This window comes from Zea mays, chromosome 9 (assembly GCF_902167145.1).
Source record: "Zea mays cultivar B73 chromosome 9, Zm-B73-REFERENCE-NAM-5.0, whole genome shotgun sequence".
Classification (NCBI taxonomy): Eukaryota; Viridiplantae; Streptophyta; class Magnoliopsida; order Poales; family Poaceae; genus Zea; species Zea mays.
In genome coordinates, this window is record NC_050104.1 from 100,830,343 (window position 1) to 100,836,176 (window position 5,834).

The 5,834-nt window shown below is 41.7% G+C and overlaps 1 long non-coding RNA gene across 1 annotated transcript; it reads left to right on the forward strand.

Moving 5' to 3' along the window:
* Positions 1 to 3,305: 3,305 nt before the first annotated feature.
* On the forward strand, positions 3,306 to 5,614 carry LOC118473372 (uncharacterized). The gene is made up of 2 exons (XR_004852713.1): positions 3,306 to 3,534; positions 5,207 to 5,614. It is a non-coding gene; the product is annotated as an uncharacterized lncRNA (long non-coding RNA).
* The last annotated feature ends 220 nt before the right edge of the window (positions 5,615 to 5,834 follow it).

The following is a 5,834-nucleotide window of genomic DNA, read 5'->3' on the forward strand; positions in this document are numbered from 1 at the left end:
TGACTTAGAGATAGAGATTCGAGTTTGATTTGCAAAAACAAACCAAGTGGTGGCAAAGGATGATCCATATATGCCAAATTGACTCAAAATCAATTTAAGTTGTTATTTGAAGTGATTTTGCACTTGTTCTAGTTGCTTTATGTTGTGTTGGCATAAATCACCAAAAAGGGGGAGATTGAAAGGGAAATGTGCCCTTGGGCCATTTCTAAGTGTTTTGGTGATTAAGTGCCAACCCATGTGCTTAAATGTGAATCTATGCCAATGAATGAACAAAGTGCAAATCACAAGTAAAGGTATGTTTCTAAGCCTTAGTACATTGGTTTTAAGTACTAATATATTTGTCTAAGTGTTAGAAACAGAGAGAAGAAGAAAAAGAGAATGTTGGCTGTGTACAGCCAACAGGCTGTTTCGGTCTGGGGCACCGGACTGTCCGGTGATGCACCGGACAGTGTCCGGTGCGCCAGACTGCCTCGGCCGAAGTAGCCGCTCTCGGGAAATTGCCGACGACGTACGGCTAAAATTCACCGGACTGTCCGGTGTGCACCGGACTGTCCGGTGAGCCAACGGTCGGCTAGGGCCAACGGTCGGCCGCGGAATCTGCGCGCGACACGTGGTCTGGCCAACGGTCGGAAGGAGGCACCGGACTGTCCGGTGTGCACCGGACTGTCCGGTGCGCCAGATCTGCAACGGTCGGCAACGGTCGGCTGCGCCTGCTAAGGAAAGAAATCGGGCACCGGACAGTGTCCGGTGTGCACCGGACTGTCCGGTGCGCCCGACGACAGAAGGCAAGGATGGCCTTCCAGATTTGTTCTCAACGGCTCCTAGCTGCCTTGGGGCTATAAAAGGGACCCCTAGGCGCATGGAGAAGTATAACCAAGCATTCCTTGAGCACTCTTGATCACTCACACATCAATCTTGCACACTTGTTCGATATTCTAGTGATTTGAGCTCCGTTCTAGTGTGCTAGTCTCTTGAGCTCAAGTCTGGGTCTTGTGTGTGTATTCGCTGTGATCTTTGTGTTGTGTGTGAGTTGCTAATCCCTCCCTTACTCCGTGATTCTCTGTGAACATCTTTTGTAAGGGCGAGAGGCTCCAAGTTGTGGAGATTCCTCGCAAACGGGATTGAGAAAAGAAAAGCAAGAACACCGTGGTATTCAAGTTGATCATTGGATCACTTGAGAGGAGTTGAGTGCAACTCTCGTCCATTGGGACGCCACAACGTGGAGTAGGCAAGTTTTTGTACTTGGCCGAACCACGGGATAACCACCGTGTCATCTCTGTGATTGATTTCTTGTGGTTATTGTGTTTTGACTCCTATCTAGCCACTTGGCCATACTTGTGCTAACACTTAACAAGTTTTTGTGGCTTAAGTTTTGAAGTTTTACAGGATCACCTATTCACCCCCCCCCTCTAGGTGCTCTCAAGTTGTCCATTGTTTCAATCCTATCAGTTTTGCAACAAAAGAGTTACATTGTTTTATCGGTTTGGAAACCAATTTCGAGACACTCATTATAATAAAAGTTCTAGGGAATGTTATAATCCTTTCAATGAGTTTATATTTGCAAAATTTTGTTAGCTACAGGGAGTTATGATATCATGTATAGAATGTGCTTGGATGAATATGTGGGCAGACATAACATGCTTAAATTGATTCTTGTTTGCATGATGTGAGATTAGGCTTAAATGATTTAAAAAGTTATCATATTGCTTCTATACTTATATTTGTTCTAGGTGTCTCGTAATGAAGAACCTAAAGTTATTAGTCTTTCAATGAACGCTTAATCTTAGAAGAGTAATGAACCTGATAAAATCTATTGCTTGCTATTGGGACTGCATGACCAGTTTTAGTTATGCAGCTAGTTCAATGAAGTAAACCATCTTTTCTGTAGAGATGTTATATATAAAAGTTGTAGCCAACTTCTTTATCTTACTTGTGTAAAAATTTCATGACCATAGGTCTAGTAGTTTGGGAGTTACGATTTTCTCAAGTCCAGTCTTGAAATCTGTGCAGATTCTGTACAGATTTCGAAGCTGACCTTGTTTGCCCAATTTAAACTTTGAATAACTTATTATAAATTATAAAGAAGTTGTAGTACTTTTCGTAATCGTTTCAACAAATTTTGGATTAATTTTTTGGAGATCTATAAGTTAAGTTACAGCTGTTTTAAGTGTGATCTCTGAATCTGTCCAAATTTGGACAGCAGAGCCTTTCTCGTGTCTTTTGACCTTAATATGCATTGAATTAACTTGATATGTTTATAAATGAATTATAGGAAATTCTACTAGCTTTCTAAAAAGTCTGGGAGCACCTGAATTGGATGATTGAGACTCCAATTATGGATTTTTGAATTGAGTAGTTGAATTATGTCCAAGTCTGGACAGAATTTACGTTTAGCATTGTTTGACCTTTCTAAGTGTCAAATCTTGTTGTGATGATAATACCAAGGGTATAGTGGACTTTATAAGCTTTCCATAAAGTCCTAGTTTACTAATTTTCGATGCATATTTTGTGAGTTAGGAGCAAAACAATTAACCGTTGTGCTGCTATCTAGAAATTTGCAAGCATTAAGTTGCTCTCTTGAAGTTGCTCTTGTTTGGCTAAGTTTGGTTTAGGCTATAGGAACATTATATGCCTTGCATTCATATATACATTCCTTGAAGTACTTGCATATGTCAATGATTGATTTGGTCTCAGGAAAGCTTGGTCCGAGGTATATAGGACCGTCTACTATCTTGCCCGAGTTGGCAGCTGGGCTTAGCACATGTAATTGTCGGAATCTATGATCAGAGTACACCAAGTATTTCATGTCTTTATGTTGAGGAAGTATTTGCGGAATCCAGACCATCAAATCGAGCTAGAGCCGATTCCTGTGTAGCAAGAGCAGACTCTAGAGTGTCATCTGTTGCGTATCTTAGAATCCTAGGAGCTTGAGGAGCTGATGCAGCAGAAGTACTCGAACTTTTCTTTATGTGTGAGTTTTGTTGATTCATTAATCTTTCTTTTGTTTTTCTGATAGAAGCGTCGGAATTCGAGGTCGAATTCTTTTTAAGGGGGGTAGAGTGTGACACCCGGTTTGCAAAGAAGAGAAGTTGGAGGGTATTCTTTTTGTTTTTTTTCTCTCTTTCGGTGGTTGCGTTTTGGGAATTTGGAATTTGAGGAAAAACATTCACTAGTAGGGCAGTAGAATTTCTTTGGTTAGGCGCTTGCATCGGGGTCGGGAGCCGTCGCGTGGGCGTGTTGGGCCGCAAATCTTGTTTCGGCCCACTAACCCCCATAACCCTAGCCGCCCTCCCCCTAACCCCCCCATTCTTTGTGCAGCCGCCCCCCATTCCCCTACCCTCTTGGCCGCCCCCCCCCTCCCATCTCCTCCTTTCTCAAGCACTTGCAGCCACACATCAAACCCTAGCCGCCTCCCCCCCATCTCCTCCTCCCATGGTGCCATTCGTTGCCGCTCGGATCTCCGTCGCGTGGTGCAACTCTTCAACGGTTTTCGGTGGAGGGAGGAAGGGAGGAAGAAAAGGGGGAGAACCCAAGGTGATTTTTGTGTTTATCTCTTGTTCATTTTATGCGGCAATCCAATTGTTTAGATGTTGCGTGTGCGATTTGGTAGAAGGGCTGTCCAGAATTTTAAGGGGTGGACGAACAGCAGCAGGATTAGTGATTTCTGGGCATTTTTCGTGGAGAATTAAGGCTAATCAGTTTGGGAATCATGTAGAACTTTGGCATACCTTTCTAACGAGTATTTATGCGCTCAATTTGGAGTTATAAATTAAAAGTTATCACCGTTTGAAACCGGGTAGGTGGCTGTCCAAAAAAACAGATTTTCAGGGGGATGAACAGCAGCAGTATTAGCAGTTTCTGGGGATTTTTCGGGAGTAATTAGTGTTAATCAGTATGAGAATCATGTAGTGCTTTATCTTATCTTTCCAACAAGTACTTATGCGCTCGATTCGGAGTTATAATTTAGGAGATATCGTTGTTTGAATCCGGTTATGTTACTGTCCAAAAAAAACAGATTTTTCAGGTGGGTGAACAGCAGTGGTATTAGCAGTTTCTGGGAATTTTTCGTGGGTAATTAGTGTTAACCAGTATGATAATCATATAGAGATTTGTCTTATCTTTCCAATGAGTACTTATGCGCTTGATTTGGAATTATATTTTAAAAGATATCGCTGTTTGAATCCGGGTATGTCGCTGTCCAAAAGACAAAGAAAAACAGATTACAGGGTTCATCTTGTGGACTGTTTTGGGCTAATTAGATATTGGAATTTAATTATAAATTGTATACAAAACTTGTGGGGAATTTTATGTAGATGCCTCTGGAGTTTTTGTTTGTTACCGCTGCTGTCATAATTTTAAAGTTATGAAATTATTAAGCAGCGCCGCTGCAGTTTGGTGGGTGTAGGGAGAGATGTAACCCGCGGCGGGGTTTGAGTTTGTGCGTAGGTGCGACGTCGCTTATGAGCCTGATTATGTGAAATTGGTGCACTAAGTTGGGTGTCAAAACAGGTGGTGAACTTCCGGATCGTACTTAGTGATTTGCCCGAACTTCCGGTAAAGGCAAGTAAATACAGTGGTGGTTGCTACCGTTTGGTTTGCATCCTATTCCCTGTCATTGAGTATGCATAAGTTTTAATTATGTTAATCATTGAATTCTATGATGAAGTTTATTTGTTTGGAAGTATTAATTCTCAATTGTCTAATATTGTGGATGATCATAATTTGGTAATGATATATTTGGTTGATTCCCATCTTGGATGAAGTTGAAGTATCTTTTTGAATCATGTTATATGAAGTGTTGTAGGCATGACATGCACATCGCATCATCCATCTTGCATTTTGAAGTTATGTCGTGATCTTATGGTCCGACCGTACCGGTACATTTTTAGCATCGTACGTTGCCCGAGGAGGGGTACGATGCGGCTTCATATCCTTAGTGGTATGAAGGCAGATGTCATCCTTGCATTTGTAGACATTTGCACTCATGAGGAATATATGAAGTGTGACATTACTATGTTACTATTGTGGTTTCTACCTGCGAGGTGTGGTAACTAGGTGTGTTGTACGTTGTATGCGTGTTGCACCTTCGTAATAAGAAGGTTGTGGAATCAAGTGGTGGTAAAACAATGTTCTTATGTGGTTAAACTGTTTGATATTATTTTACTTGCTGAGATGTGTCATCTCACTCTTGCATTACTCAATGCAGGTACTTGATACATGTTGGAAATGAGGGGAGTAGCGGCACGTCCACTTTTACTCTCACAATAACGCTGCCCAGGCGCAGCCATGATTTAATTAGAAACTTATTGTCAAAGGAAGTTTGTTTTCTTTATATGGTCGTGCGCACTGGTTAATTCAGTTCAGGTCGTATGTTTATCTTTCCTTGCTAGTCGATTAATAATACTTAGTATGTTTTAGTCCTAATATATGTTTATACTCTGTTGCCCCCTCTTTTATGCAATCTTGCAAAGGGGATGCTGCCGAAATTTTATATATGGACGTCGGAAGTGTAGTTCAGTAGCATTCCGGGTTGTTTGTGGAACCCGGAGTGTTACAAGAAGATATCACTGAACTGCTATCAACATACTCTTGACATAGTGAACTTTTATCACCACTTTCGGTATCATCGTCGCTTGCCACTCGCTTTATTTCCTTTCTTTCTCGCTTTTGGTAAGAAGAATTAACTTTCACTTACCAACGTGAGTGTCTCCCACATTCTTCTGAGTCCAGTCAACCAATTTTTCCCTTGAAGTGCCATGAGCTACAATGCTTGATGGTAATGGGGTGTCACTCTTGGTGTCCTGCTCATTCAGCATTGGATCCCCATTTAAGTG